Source organism: Tamandua tetradactyla, chromosome 15 (assembly GCF_023851605.1).
Source record: "Tamandua tetradactyla isolate mTamTet1 chromosome 15, mTamTet1.pri, whole genome shotgun sequence".
NCBI classification, from domain to species: Eukaryota; Metazoa; Chordata; class Mammalia; order Pilosa; family Myrmecophagidae; genus Tamandua; species Tamandua tetradactyla.
The window spans coordinates 53,788,717-53,803,750 of NC_135341.1; positions in this window are offsets into that span (position 1 = coordinate 53,788,717).

A 15,034-nucleotide genomic window follows, 5' to 3' on the forward strand; every position below is an offset into this window, starting at 1 on the left:
GAGCCCCGGCTCCCCGGAGTGGCCGCCCTGCGCCCCTCTGCCCCGCTCCGCCCCGCCCCGGGCCTTGGGCCCCCGGTTCCCCTTGCGACACAGATCCACCACCAACTGCAGCAGCTTGCCCTGCCGGGTAACAAGAGACACCTTCCAATTCCGGAGCAAATTTTTCAGAACATAAAAATATAATCGTTACCAGAGATGGAGACATTTACAAGGTGTTCCTAATCAGAGTGAAGACTGAATTTGAGAAAGTTAGCCTCACGCTTCAGCACTCGTGGGCTAGTTCTGCAGGGTCCTCCTGGATGAAGAAGGACCAGCCCATCTTCGCCCTCTGTCAAGTTGGAATAATTAGTGTCTCTTGAAAGACTATGAAGATAAAACGCAGGAGTATGAGCAAACCCTCAATACCAAACTAGCAGAATGTATGAATCTTGCAAACTTCACAAGTGATCAGATTATGCAACGGTGAGCGACAAGACCAGCAAACTACATGTCCTAAAGGTTTCCTGCATATCTGAGTACCAGAATTAACCTCCAAAGATGCCTGCTGTTCATTTTTTGTAGGTAGTTTGATATCATATTTCAGCTCCAATTTTGCATCCTGAGAACACTTAATGGTTTCTGCAGGTCCATTTTATACAGCTCGGAAAACCTTGAAACTTTTTGGTTGCCACGAATATATCTTGCTTGCTTGCTTGCTCATCCAGTAAGCAGCTGTGCCCTGCCCTGATAGATTTTCCAAACAAAACACTGGAGCAGCAGTTCAGAAAATATGCTTTCAGTGTACTCAACAAATGGAGTTTCCCCAACAACAATTATGTAAAAAAGTGTATTTGTGAAAGTGCATATATGTGTGATGTGTATTTTATTATTTGGATTGTGAAAATTTTTTTATCTTGAGATTCTGGCTGTGAATTTGATGCATGACAATTATGGTCGAAAACATTTGCTTGATCTACAGAAGATCATTAATGTTTTGTGACTAAATAAGTTGTAACAGTGGAGTGTTTTATGTGTAGGTATTATTGTTAAATACAGGGACTGTTTCCAGAAGCAGAAAATGAATTCTAAGTTAGGACGGACATTAGATGTGATTATGATAACATAGTGAAGTCTGCAGTATATATCTACAAATGCCTGGTGAGGAATTAGAACAAACTGGAAATGGGTCATTAGGCACATGGACTTTGCCTAGTCGTGTTAGAAAACTACTTTGACTCCAAGCCTTAAAATACTCACATGGAGTCTGGGCTTGCCTCATTTACACAGTTTAAGAGCTCCCTGGATACTGAACCTCTCCAGGGAAAAAAACTCCCCTGGAAAAGGAACATCAGAATTTGTTCCAGAACATAGCATAGGTCAGCACAGAACTGGACCAAGACCCAGGGGCACTGTACTTGGGCAGAATTTGGATGCTTTAGTCAGATTTCCCCAAACCGTTTTAAGAGGTGTCCATGTTCAATTGCTTGAGCTTTGTTTTGGCAACCCCAGCCCGAGGTTGCTTATGAGCTCCTCTTTATTCTGTTTCCAACTCTGAGTAACAGAAAGTAGCCTCTGTTTTGAGGAGGTGGACATTAAGTTTACATTTGTTTCTCACTGGGACTTGTTCAGGACCACATTTTACAAAATGCCTTGTTTCATTTATTATTGTTTCTGGAAAGGAAAGTTCTATTAACATTTTTTCAGTTTAATATAGAATAGTTTCTTTAAATTGGGGCTTATTTTGAAAAATTCTGAATTTAATTAAAATGTATGCCAAAGCCTTCCAAACAAAGTCAGGTAATATTCATAGACAGTTCTTCTGATCAGATGACTTAGAGAAATTTCTGGAATATTCATAGTCGAAGATTCTTTATTAATGAATGTTTTTTAATTTAAATATGCATTATTCTTTGTACATTTTCATTATATAGCATTAAGCTTAATTGCAAACAAAATACTTAAGCTTAAAAAAATCACCTTTCAAGTGTAGGGGCTTTCCTCCTATAGATGAGAAAAATAAATCTCCTCAGTGCTGTCAAATAAGGCTACTTTTATCTCCTCTCTATCCTGCCAGCCCCCAAATCTGACAAGTGGGTGAAAGCCTCAGACTACTCTTTCAAACTCAGTCTCATCCCAAACTCAACAGAGTCTTCTGAGAGCCCCTTTGTTTGTGCTCAGTAATTTTCCAATCTGTCAAAATGAATGCAGCATTATGTTGTCATCAAACTGTGAGTACGTAAATACCTTGCCACCCCAGAGGTATTCCAGGTGCAGTGGATGGCTTTCAACTGAATTATAATAGCCCAGGTAAACAAGAAATATCCATTTCTTTATTTTCTTAAATTAATGCCTCTCTTGTGAAACCCATCCTACAGGGTTATGAGAAGTTCACTCTCCTTAATTCTCCACACAGACATCCAGGCAGTGCCAGGTCTTGAGCCACAGTCCGTGCTGCCTAGCCTCCTTGTCCCTTCTTAAATGACACACACACTGCTTTCCTTCTGTACTCATCTACCCATAAAAAAGCTCCACCTTTTGCTCCCCATAATCCCAGCAATCAACCCCAAAGGAGAACATGCAAAGGGTTTAGCTGCCTGACTGGAGCTGAAGACAGGATGAAAGACAAGGAAAACACCCACAAATTCATATCTTAATAAGGTATTCACCCTCAAACATTTCTATTGCTGTTTCTAGCTCAATTTCTCTCTCTCCTCTTGGAATATACATTCCTTGAGGGTATGGTTGTATCCCCAGCAAATAAGTTGTCTCTCAACATATACCTTTTTTTAATTAATAGACTATTTGCTCCTCCCTACATGGTACATAACTCCCAGGGTGTAATTCTCCCTGGCCACGTGGGACACGACTCCCAGGTATGAGCCTGGCCTGGGACCTTGGGGTTAACAGTGCCCCTTGGCCAAAAGGGGGGAAAGAAATGAAGCAAAATAAAGTTTCAGTGGCTAAGAGATTTCGTATAGAATCAAGAGGTCATTCTGGAGGTTACTGTTATGCAACTTTCAGGCAGATATTGCAAATTTCCACAAAATGCCAAGCCCCAACAATGGTATTCCTGAAAACCTTAAAGAACACCCTGGGCTCTATCTAGGCTCCATATAAGCTTTACTTATTAAGTTTTTTTTTTCAGAATCTTAATACCTCCAGGTTTCTCTCATGCCTGATAAGCCCTGAAATCCAGAGGTGTTAGTCTCTCCAAGAACATCCAACCAATTTCATTCCACTACCCCAAAATGTCAACGCTCCTTTTCAACACAAAAAAGTTAGAATGCCCGTGGCCCAGATATCTTTGAAGATTGTGAGAAGGATCAAATGAGAAGGAGTTGTAACTGAGAAGTTAGGATTAACAAATGATTATGACTACTGTCTCATTATATAGATATTTCTTTTTAGTTTCTAGTGTATTAGAATAATCAGAAAGAAATAACTGGAGTTGAACTGTAATCCAGTAGCCTTGATCTTTGAAAATGATAGTATAACTATATAGCTTTTATCTTGTGACTGTGTAGTTGTAAAAACCTTGTGACTGATACCCCCTTTATCCAGTATATGGGTTTTTATTTTATTTTATTATTTATTTTATTATAATAAAATAAAAACATGCATGAAAAACAAATAGGTTGGAAATAGGGGGGGAAAAACACCCCTATGTAAACTATGGGCAATTGTTAACAGTACTACTTTAATAATCTTTCATCAATTGTAAATACTGTTTAAAAAATAGTAGAACTACCAAAAAAGTGCTATTATCAATTGTAGCAAATTTTGCACACCAATGCAGTTGTGGGTGAGGTGATATACAGAAATCCTGTATTTTATGCATGATTGTTCTGTGAGCACACAACTTCTCTAATAAAAAAATTAATTTTAAAAATAGACTATTTTTAGACCAGCATTAAGTTTACAGAAAATTGAGCAGAAAGTACAAAGTTCCCATACACCCCTTCTTCACTTATAGTTTCAGCTATTAAATTCAACATCTGACATTAGTGTGGTACATTTATTACAACTGACAAACTAATATTGATACATTACTATAAATTAAAGCCCATAGTTCAGCTTAGAGTTCATTCTTACTGTTTGTGGTAGGTTGAATTATGTACTCCAAAAAAACATGTTCTTAATTTTATCCAGTCCTATGGGTGTGAACCCATTGAAAATAGGAACTTTTAAAGATGCTATTTGAAGATGTCAGGCCAACTGAATTAGGTTGGGATTTAAATTGAATTACTGGAATCCTTTATATGCAGAATGAAATTCAGAGAGGGAGAGAAAGCCATAGGGAGGAGTGGAAACCAGAGGAGAAATCAATGGAATCCAGAGAAGAAAGGAGAAGACATCGCCACATACACTGCCATTTAACAGAAAAGCCAAAGACACAAATATCACCAAAAGCTAGCCCCAGAATGCAAAGGGAAAGCATCACCTTGCTAACACCTCAGTTTTGGACTTCTAGCCTCAAAATCATAAGCCAAAAATTTCCTGTTGTTTAAGCCAAACCACTGTATGGTATTTGTTTTAGCAGCTGGCAAACTAATATACTGTTTTACGGCTCTATGGATTTTCACAAATACATCATATCATGTATTTAACATTACAGCATCATACAGAATAGTTTCATTGCCCTCAAAATGCCTACTCATCCCCTCCCCACCACCACTACGATGACCACTGATATTTTTATATCTCTACAGCTTTGCTTTTCCCAGAATGTCTTATTGCTGGAATTATACACTATGTGGCCTTTTCAGACTGGCTTCTTTCACTTAAGCAAGGATTTAAATTTCCTTCATGTTTTTCCATAGCTTGATAGTTCATTTCTTTTTATCACAAAATAATATGCATTTTTGTGGATGTATCACATTTTGTTTTATCCATTCATCTTTTGGAGGACACCTTGGTTGCTTCCAGTTTGGGGCAATTGTGAATACAACTGCTAAAAACATTAATGTGCAGGTTTTTGTGCAGATATACGTATTCCACTCATGTGGGTAGATGGCTCAGAGTGTGACTGCTGGAATACATCATAAGCCTATGTTTAACTTTGTAAGAAACTTTCAGACCATCTTCCAAAGTGGCTGTACCATTTTGCATTCCTACCAGCAATGACTGAGAGATCCTGTTGACCCCACATCCTCACCAGCATCTGGTGTCGGCAGTGTTTGGGATTTCAACCATTCTAATAGCTGTGCAGTGGTTTCTCATTGTTGTTTTAATTTGCAATTCCCTAATGAAATATGATGCTGAGCATCTTTTAATATGCTTATTTACTATTGGTATATCTTCTTCTTTGGCAGGGGCGGTATTTTTTGCCCATTTTTAATTGTTTTCTTCTTGTTGAGTTTTAAGTGTTTTTTTGTATATTTTGGATACAAGTCCTTTATCAGATACGTGTTTTTCAAATATTTTCTCCCAATCCCTGGCTTCTCTTTTCATTCTCTTAACAGTATCCAGTTTTTTATTTTAATGAAATCTAACATCAAAATTTTCTGTCATAGGTCATATTATTGGTGCTGTATCTAAAAACTCATTGCCAAACCCAAGGTCACCTAGATTTTCTAGTATCTTCTAGAAATTTTATAGTTTTGCATTTTACCTTTAGTTCTACATTTTATATTTAATTTTTGAGAAAGACATAAAGTCAGTGTCTTGATTCACTTTTTTACATATAGATGCCCCATTGTTCCAGCACCATTTGTTGAAAAAAACATCCTTTCTTCATTGAATTGCCTTTACTCCTCTGTCAAAGAACAGCTGCTTATATTTGTGTGTCTATTTTTGGGCTTTCTATTCTATTCCATTGATATGTTTGTCATTCTTTCACCAATTTGTCTATTCTCAATTATTGTTGTTCTATAATAAATGCTGAAAATGCATAATAGTAGTCTTTTGCCTTTCCATTTAAACTTTAGTTTGTTGATATCTACAAAATAACTTGCTACAAAATTTTGATTGGCATTGCATTGAATCCATTAGCATACCTTGTAATTTTCTGTTGAAGTCAAACCTGATATACCAGGTAATAGAAATTGAGGTATGTAGGCTTTTTGTGTGTCTAGGAGTTATATTGTGTTTAATGTCTACTGTAGCTGTAGGTATCAGAGGCTTCAGATTCCTCTAGTGTTATTTTCATCTCCTTTATTGTCTTTGGATTTCCCTAGGAACTTCTTCTCAGATGGAGTCTATGTCTTGCAGTTTTCTCAGTTGTAATCCACTGTTATCTTGGAGTCTTGATGTAGTGAGGCATTGAGTGGGGGAAGTATTCTGTATTCTCATGATTAACTACCTGGCTTTTAAAATTTTGGTTTTTGTTTTGTTTTGTTTTGTTTTTCTGGTGGGCCAGTCCCTCGATGGGACCTTTAGAAGCACTTCTTAGCCTCTTTTTTTCTCCCTTATATGAGACAGGAAGAAAAGAGGAGGCTGGAGTTGGCTAATTGTCCTAACCAAAGATAAGATAAAGCTTTGGTAAACTGGTTTCCAGAGCTGGACTTCATTATATGGAAGAGAAGGAAGAACAGAGAGCTCTGGATGTATTTCAAAATAGTTGCTTTTCCCTTCCCCCTGCCAGAAAAGTCCAATCTTCACAGAACCTGGTGAGGTTTCTGGAGCTAAAACTCACAAAAGTAGGGGTCCCTTAGCTTGCTCCACCCCCAGAGTTTTTAACTGTCAAGCTAGTCCACACTGAGCCTCCAGCAATTTACCAATTACAATTTAGTGTCCCTTCCGGTACTGGTGCTAGTGACCACTTTCGCTCCAAGGCATTTTCTCTTGGTAAGCTGCAATTCTCTATTTCTCTCCCGTTTTTTTTTTGTTTTGTTTTTGCTTTTGTTTTTTAGGCCAGAGGTTTGCCCTGTAACTTCAGTTCTCTAGTGGCTCTAAGAAAAGTTGTTTCTTTGGTTTGTTCAGCCATTTTCTTATTGTGAGGTCAAGAGGGATGATTTCCTAACTATTTACATGTCAGAGCAGAATTCTGAATGATTGGGAGAAAAGAAATGGATGGATGGATGGATGGATGGATGGATGGATGGATGGAAGGAAGAATGAGAACAAATGTTACCCTATAAAACAAAAACTCCATTGAACAGGAGAAACCATAGAAACTCTAATTTATAATCTCAACTCTCAACTGCATCATGTGCCAGCCCCTGGTATTCGGCCTCTCAGTGCCATTTCCCCTCTAAATGGGGATGAAATAGCACCACCTCATAAGTGGCTGCTCTGCTAAAATGAATTAATGAATTTTAAATGCTTAGAAGATCTGGAACAGGACAAGCACTCAATACATGTTAACTGTTTAGCAGCAGCAGCAACAGCAGCACCCAAGAGGAAGCTGTGTTTGTCATTACAGTAGTTTTGATGAGAGTTGATAGGCTGATAGAGACTTGAGCCTTAGTTCAGCTACTCAACAGTCATGTGACCTTGGACTAGATGCTCAACTTCTCTACAATTAGGCTGATTCAGTTTAGGATGAGAAAGAATTAAAGTAATACCATTTTCATAGGGCTCTTAGGACACAAATTATTATTTAAAGAATCAACATAGTGGTTTAGAACTAGTAGGTACAAAATAGATGTTAGGCAAACCACTAATATAAAATAGAGTAGCTACTCTGATATTAATTAAATAGAGCAACCACTGACTACAGAAATGTGGGATCAGTAAAGATTACATCAAAACATAAAAATGATTGTCACATTTAAAAATGCTTTGGCAACAGTGCGTAGCAGACTAAATACTACAGGAAAACACATTCTGAATTAGAAGACTAGTTCAAGAAATTCTCCCAAAATTTAGAAAATATTTGAAGAGTAAAATAACTATTGAAAAAATAGAGGCTACCATTATTGAACATTTATAATGTGTCAGATACATAGAAAACATGGATGCAGTGATGAAAAAGTTTTGGAAATTGAGTTGATGGTAGTACAACATTGTGACTATAACTAATGCTACTGTACACTTAAAAATGGTTAGAATGAGAAATTTTGTTATATTTTATCAGGATTGAAAAAAATAACTTAAGGAGATCTAATATCCATAATAGGACTTCTAGGTAGTCCAAGAGCACACAAAAGAGAAGTAATAAGTTCTCTAAGCTTAATAAAAGCTTGAATATTTATTTCAAAAAGTTCATCCATTATCAGGTAATTTTACCAAAAATAAACCTTTGCTTGGAGACAAAATCAGAATTCTAATGGTGTTTTAGTTTGCTAATGTGGCCAGAATGCTATATACCAGAATTGAAATGGCTTCTATAAAGGGGATTTGTTAAGTTACAAGTTTACAGTTCTAAAGCCTTAAAAATGTCCAAACTAAGGCATCCAGAGGAACATACCTTGACTCCAAAGAAAGGCCAGATCGCATCCGGGATTCCTCTGTCAGCTGGGAAGGCACATGGCTGGCATCTGAGGTCCTTGCTCCCAGTTCATTGCTTTGTGCTTCGGATACCAGTGGCTTCCTCTCTAAGTGTATGTGGACCCTCACTTAGCTTCTCTGGGGCAAAACTCTGGGTTCTGGCTTTCTTAGCATTTCATGGGAAGGTGCATGGCAATGTCTGCTGGGCTGTTCTCCCAACTTTTGGTTTCAAATCGGTCTCACAGATCCTGTGGGTCCTTCTGGTGTTTTCCTCTGCATCTCCAAATACCTGCGTCTGAGCTTTCTCCAAAAGGTTTCCCCTTTTAAAGACTCCAGTTCTTTAAATTAATCAAGACTCACCTTGAATGGGCAGGGGACAAAACCCTGTAGAAATAATCTAATCAAAAGATCACACCCACATTTGGGTATGTCGCATCTCCATGGAAACAACCTAATCCAAAGGTTTCACCCTACGATATTGGATTAGGAATAAAAGAACATGGCTTTTCTGGGGTACACAATTTTAAATGAGCACAAATGGTTAATGCTTTTGTGCAAGATTACCTGGAAGGGGAAAAAAATCGGTTTAGCAGCAGAAATTTCTCCCACTACACTTTGGTCTAAGTTTTAAAGAGCCTTCCTTTGTGCAGAATTTCCTCAGAGTTCTCAGCTTCAAACTCACTTCCTTCTACATTGTATTTCCCTTGCAAAAACTTCACATAATAGTAAAAAGAAACTGATATGGAAAGGGAATAATATCAAGACCCTTTTTGAGAAAGCAAAATATGAAATAAAAAAGTGAATCTTCCTTTACAAAGCAAATACTGTTTCATCAAGAGGAAATGATGAAGGCATTTGGGCCTAAATGTCCTTTGCAGAGTCAATATTATAGTTTAAATCCCCATCTTTCTGCTCATGGGAAAAGCTGAAGGATATAATTTATACAGTTTACTCAGTGTAAGCCAGGCAGCTAAACAAGGAAATTTCTTACTAATCAACCAAAATGAGTAATACTGAATTAATTTCCTATTACTGCCTAATTAATGACCACAAACTTTGTGGCTTTTAACAACACAAATTTATTACCTTACAGTTCAAGTCCTAAATTTGTCTCACTGAGCTAAAATCAGGTTGTCAACAGGACTGTGTTCTTTCTGGAGGCTCTAGAAGAATCTGTTTCCTTGCCTTTTTCAGTCTCTAGAGACTGCCCACTTCCCCTTGGCTTATGGCCCCCTTCAGCCAACATCAGATAAGAGTCCTTCCCATGCTACCTCAGCTTCTCCCTCTTTTGTCTCCTTCAACTCTTCAGGACCATGTGTTCATATTGGGCCCACATGGATAACCCAGGATTATCTATTTTAAAATCAGCTGACTAGCAACCTTAATTCTTCTTTGCCACATACCTTAATATATTTACAGGTCCCAGGGATTAAGATGTAGACATCTTTGGGAGATTATTATGCCCATAATGTCAAAAGAAAATTAAATGTAGTTATGCTCTCTTCCCTTTCTTAGGTGCAGATAAGAATCCTGTGATTTACTGTTAAAAAAGTTTTCTTGGGGACTTCCTGGAAGATGGCGGCTTAGTAAGACGCGCGGATCTTAGTTTCTTCTCCAGGACACCTACTAGGGGAGTAGAAACGATACAGAAAGCGCCCAAAGCCACAACAGAGATAAAAAAGACAGCGTACCCCATCCTGGAACGGCTGGCTGGCTGAGAGAAGCAGCTCGGGTGAGATCACCGAGGCGCGCGGGCCTTACCGGGCGGGGTGGCAAGCGGCCGGAGTTACTCCCTTCCCCCTTCCCGGGCCGGCTGGGAGAATTGGTGAGGCGGTCCCCTGAAACAAAGACGGCTGGCGCCCACACCACGCGCAGCCCCAGGACCAACTGAGAGAATTGGATCGGAAACCCCCAGGCCGCGGAGAACGGTGACGGGTGGGGGAGGCCCCTTCCAAACCCGTGACTCCCGGGGAACGTGCACTCTCTCGGGCGGGCCGCTGCCGCTGGCGCCCTCCCACCACGCTTGTTGCCCAGGGCCGACTAGGAAATTCGGACGGGCTCTTTCCCTGGCTGCGGCGACCAGCAACCCTCCCTGCGTTCGGACCCCGGGCCGGCTCAAGCCGTTTCGGCTAGCGAACCCCCCGGACGGCGAGAGTTTTCCAAAGTTTAAGGTCCCACAGCACCTTTTACTGGTGGGACCCGCAGACAAACGTGTGCCACGAGCGCCACCTACTGGGCAGGATAAGAAAAACAGAACCCAGAGATTTCACAGAAAAATATTACAACCTTGCTGGGTCCAACACCAAGAGAAATCTGAATAAATGCCCAGACGCCAGCAGCAGAAGATAACTGTCCACGCTCAAAAGATTGAGAATATGGCCCAGTCAAAGGAACAAACCAATAGCTCAAATGAGACACAAGAGCTGAGACAACTAATCCTGAATATACGAACAGAAATGGAAAACCTCTTCAAAAATGAAATCGATAAATTGAGGGAGGACATGAAGAGGACATGGGCTGAACATAAAGAAGAAATAGAAAAACTGAAAAAACAAATCGCAGAACTTATGGAAGTGAAGGATAAAGTAGCAAACATAGAAAAAATAATGGATAGCTACAATGATAGATTTAAAGAGACAGAAGATAGAATTAGTGATTTGGAGGATGGAACATCTGAATCCCAAAAAGAAACAGAAACTATCGGGAAAAGAATGGAAAAATTTGAACAGGGTATCAGGGAACTCAAGGACAATATGAACCGCACAAATATACGTGTTGTGGGTGTCCCAGAAGGAGAAGAGAAGGGAAAAGGAGGAGAAAAACTAATGGAAGAAATTTTCACTGAAAATTTCCCAACTCTTATGAAAGACCTAAAATTACAGATCCAAGAAGTGCAGCGCACCCCAAAGAGATTAGACCCAAATAGGCGTTCTCCAAGACACTTACTAGTTAGAATGTCAGAGGTCAAAGAGAAAGAGAAGATCTTGAAAGCAGCAAGAGAAAAACAATCCATTACATACAAGGGAAACCCAATAAGACTTTGTGTAGATTTCTCAGCAGAAACCATGGAAGCTAGAAGACAGTGGGATGATATATTTAAAATACTAAAAGAGAAAAACTGCCAACCAAGACTCCTATATCCAGCAAAATTATCCTTCAAAAATGAGGGAGAAATTAAAACATTCTCAGACAAAAAGTCACTGAAAGAATTTGTGACCAAGAGACCAGCTCTGCAAGAAATACTAAAGGGAGCACTAGAGTCAGATACAAAAAGACAGAAGAGAGAGATATGGAAAAGAGTGTAGAAAGAAGGAAAATCAGATATGATATATATAATACAAAAGGCAAAATGTTAGAGGAAAATATTATCCAAACAGTAATAACACTAAATGTCAATGGACTGAATTCCCCAATCAAAAGACATAGATTGGCAGAATGGATTAAAAAACAGGATCCTTCTATATGCTGTCTACAGGAAACACATCTTAGACCCAAAGATAAACATAGGTTGAAAGTGAAAGGTTGGGAAAAGATATTTCATGCAAATAACAACCAGAAAAGAGCAGGAGTGGCTATACTAATATCCAACAAATTAGACTTCAAATGTAAAACAGTTAAAAGAGACAAAGAAGGACACTATATACTAATAAAAGGAACAATTAAACAAGAAGACATAACAATCATAAATATTTACGCACCGAATCAGAATGCCCCAAAATACGTGAGGAATATACTGCAAACACTGAAAAGGGAAATAGACTCATATACCATAATAGTTGGAGACTTCAACTCACCACTCTCATCAAGGGACAGAACATCTAGACAGAGGATCAACAAAGAAATAGAGAATCTGAATATTACTATAAATGAACTAGACTTAATAGACATTTATAGGACATTACATCCCACAACAGCAGGATACACCTTTTTCTCAAGTGCTCATGGATCATTCTCAAAGATAGACCATATGCTGGGTCACAAAGCAAGTCTTAACAAATTTAAAAAGATTGAAATCTTACACAACACTTTCTCGGACCATAAAGGAATGATGTTGGAAATCAATAATAGGCAGAGTGCCAGAAAATTCACAAATACGTGGAGGCTCAACAACACACTCCTAAACAACGACTGGGTCAAAGAAGAAATTGCAAGAGAAATTAGCAAATACCTCGAGGCGAATGAAAATGAAAACACAACATATCAAAACTTATGGGACGCAGCAAAGGCAGTGCTAAGAGGGAAATTTATTGCTCTAAATGCCTATATCAGAAAAGAAGAAAAGGCAAAAATTCAGGAATTAACTATCCATTTGGAAGAACTGGAGAAAGAACAGCAAGCTAACCCCAAAGCAAGCAAAAGGAAAGAAATAACAAAGATTAGAGCACAAATAAATGAAATTGAAAACATGAAAACAATAGAGAAAATCAATAAGGCCAGAAGTTGGTTCTATGAGAAAATCAATAAGATTGATGGGCCCTTAGCAAGACTGACAAAAAGAAGAAGAGAGAGGATGCAAATAAATAAGATCAGAAATGGAAGAGGAGACATAACTACTGACCTCACAGAAATAAAGGAGGTAATAACAGGATACTATGAACAACTTTACGCTAATAAATACAACAATTTAGAGGAAATGGACGGGTTCCTGGAAAGACATGAACAACCAACTTTGACTCAAGAAGACATAGATGACCTCAACAAACCAATCACAAGTAAAGAAATTGAATTAGTCATTCAAAAGCTTCCTAAAAAGAAAAGTCCAGGACCAGATGGCTTCACATGTGAATTCTACCAAACGTTCCAGAAAGAATTAGTACCAATTCTCTTCAAACTCTTCAAAAAAATCGAAGTGGAGGGAAAACTACCTAATTCATTCTATGAAGCCAACATCACCCTCATACCAAAACCAGGCAAAGATATTACAAAAAAAGAAAACTACAGACCAATCTCTCTAATGAATACAGATGCAAAAATCCTCAATAAAATTCTAGCAAATCGTATCCAACAACACATTAAAAGAATTATACATCATGACCAAGTAGGATTCATCCCAGGTATGCAAGGATGGTTCAACATAAGAAAATCAATTAATGTAATACACCATATCAACAAATCAAAGCAGAAAAATCACATGATCATCTCAATTGATGCAGAGAAGGCATTCGACAAGATTCAACATCCTTTCCTGTTGAAAACACTTCAAAAGATAGGAATACAAGGGAACTTCCTTAAAATGATAGAGGGAATATATGAAAAACCCACAGCTAATATCATCCTCAATGGGGAAAAATTGAAAACTTTCCCCCTAAGATCAGGAACAAGACAAGGATGTCCACTATCACCACTATTATTCAACATTGTGTTGGAGGTTCTAGCCAGAGCAATTAGACAAGAAAAAGAAATACAAGGCATCAAAATTGGAAAGGAAGAAGTAAAACTATCACTGTTTGCAGACGATATGATACTATACGTCGAAAACCCGGAAAAATCCACAACAAAACTACTAGAGCTAATAAATGAGTACAGCAAAGTAGCAGGTTACAAGATCAACATTCAAAAATCTGTAGCATTTCTATACACTAGTAAGGAACAAGCTGAGGGGGAAATCAAGAAACGAATCCCATTCACAATTGCAACTAAAAGAATAAAATACCTAGGAATAAATTTAACTAAAGAGACAAAAAACCTATATAAAGAAAACTACAAAAAACTGCTAAAAGAAATCACAGAAGACCTAAATAGATGGAAGGGCATACCGTGTTCATGGATTGGAAGACTAAATATAGTTAAGATGTCAATCCTACCTAAATTGATTTACAGATTCAATGCAATACCAATCAAAATCCCAACAACTTATTTTTCAGAAATAGAGAAACCAATAAGCAAATTTATCTGGAAGGGCAGGGTGCCCCGAATTGCTAAAAACATCTTGAGGAAAAAAAACGAAGCTGGAGGTCTCGCGCTGCCTGACTTTAAGGCATATTATGAAGCCACAGTGGTCAAAACAGCATGGTATTGGCATAAAGATAGATATATCGACCAATGGAATCGAATAGAGTGCTCAGATATAGACCCTCTCATCTATGGACATTTGATCTTTGATAAGGCAGTCAAGCCAACTCACCTGGGACAGAACAGTCTCTTCAATAAATGGTGCCTAGAGAACTGGATATCCATATGCAAAAGAATGAAAGAAGACCCATCTCTCACACCCTATACAAAAGTTAACTCAAAATGGATCAAAGATCTAAACATTAGGTCTAAGACCATAAAACAGTTAGAGGAAAATGTAGGGAGATATCTTATGGATCTTACAACTGGAGGCGGTTTTATGGACCTTAAACCTAAAGCAAGAGCACTGAAGAAGGAAATAAATAAATGGGAACTCCTCAAAATTAAACACTTTTGTGCATCAAAGAACTTCATCAAGAAAGTAGAAAGACAGCCTTCACAATGGGAGACAATATTTGGAAATGATATATCAGATAAAGGTCTACTATCCAGAATTTATAAAGAGATTGTTCATCTCAACAACAAAAAGACAGCCAACCCAATTACAAAATGGGAAAAAGACTTAAACAGACACCTACCAGAAGAGGAAATACGGATGGCCAAGAGGCACATGAAGAGATGCTCAATGTCCCTGGCCATTAGAGAAATGCAAATCAAAACCACAATGAGATAT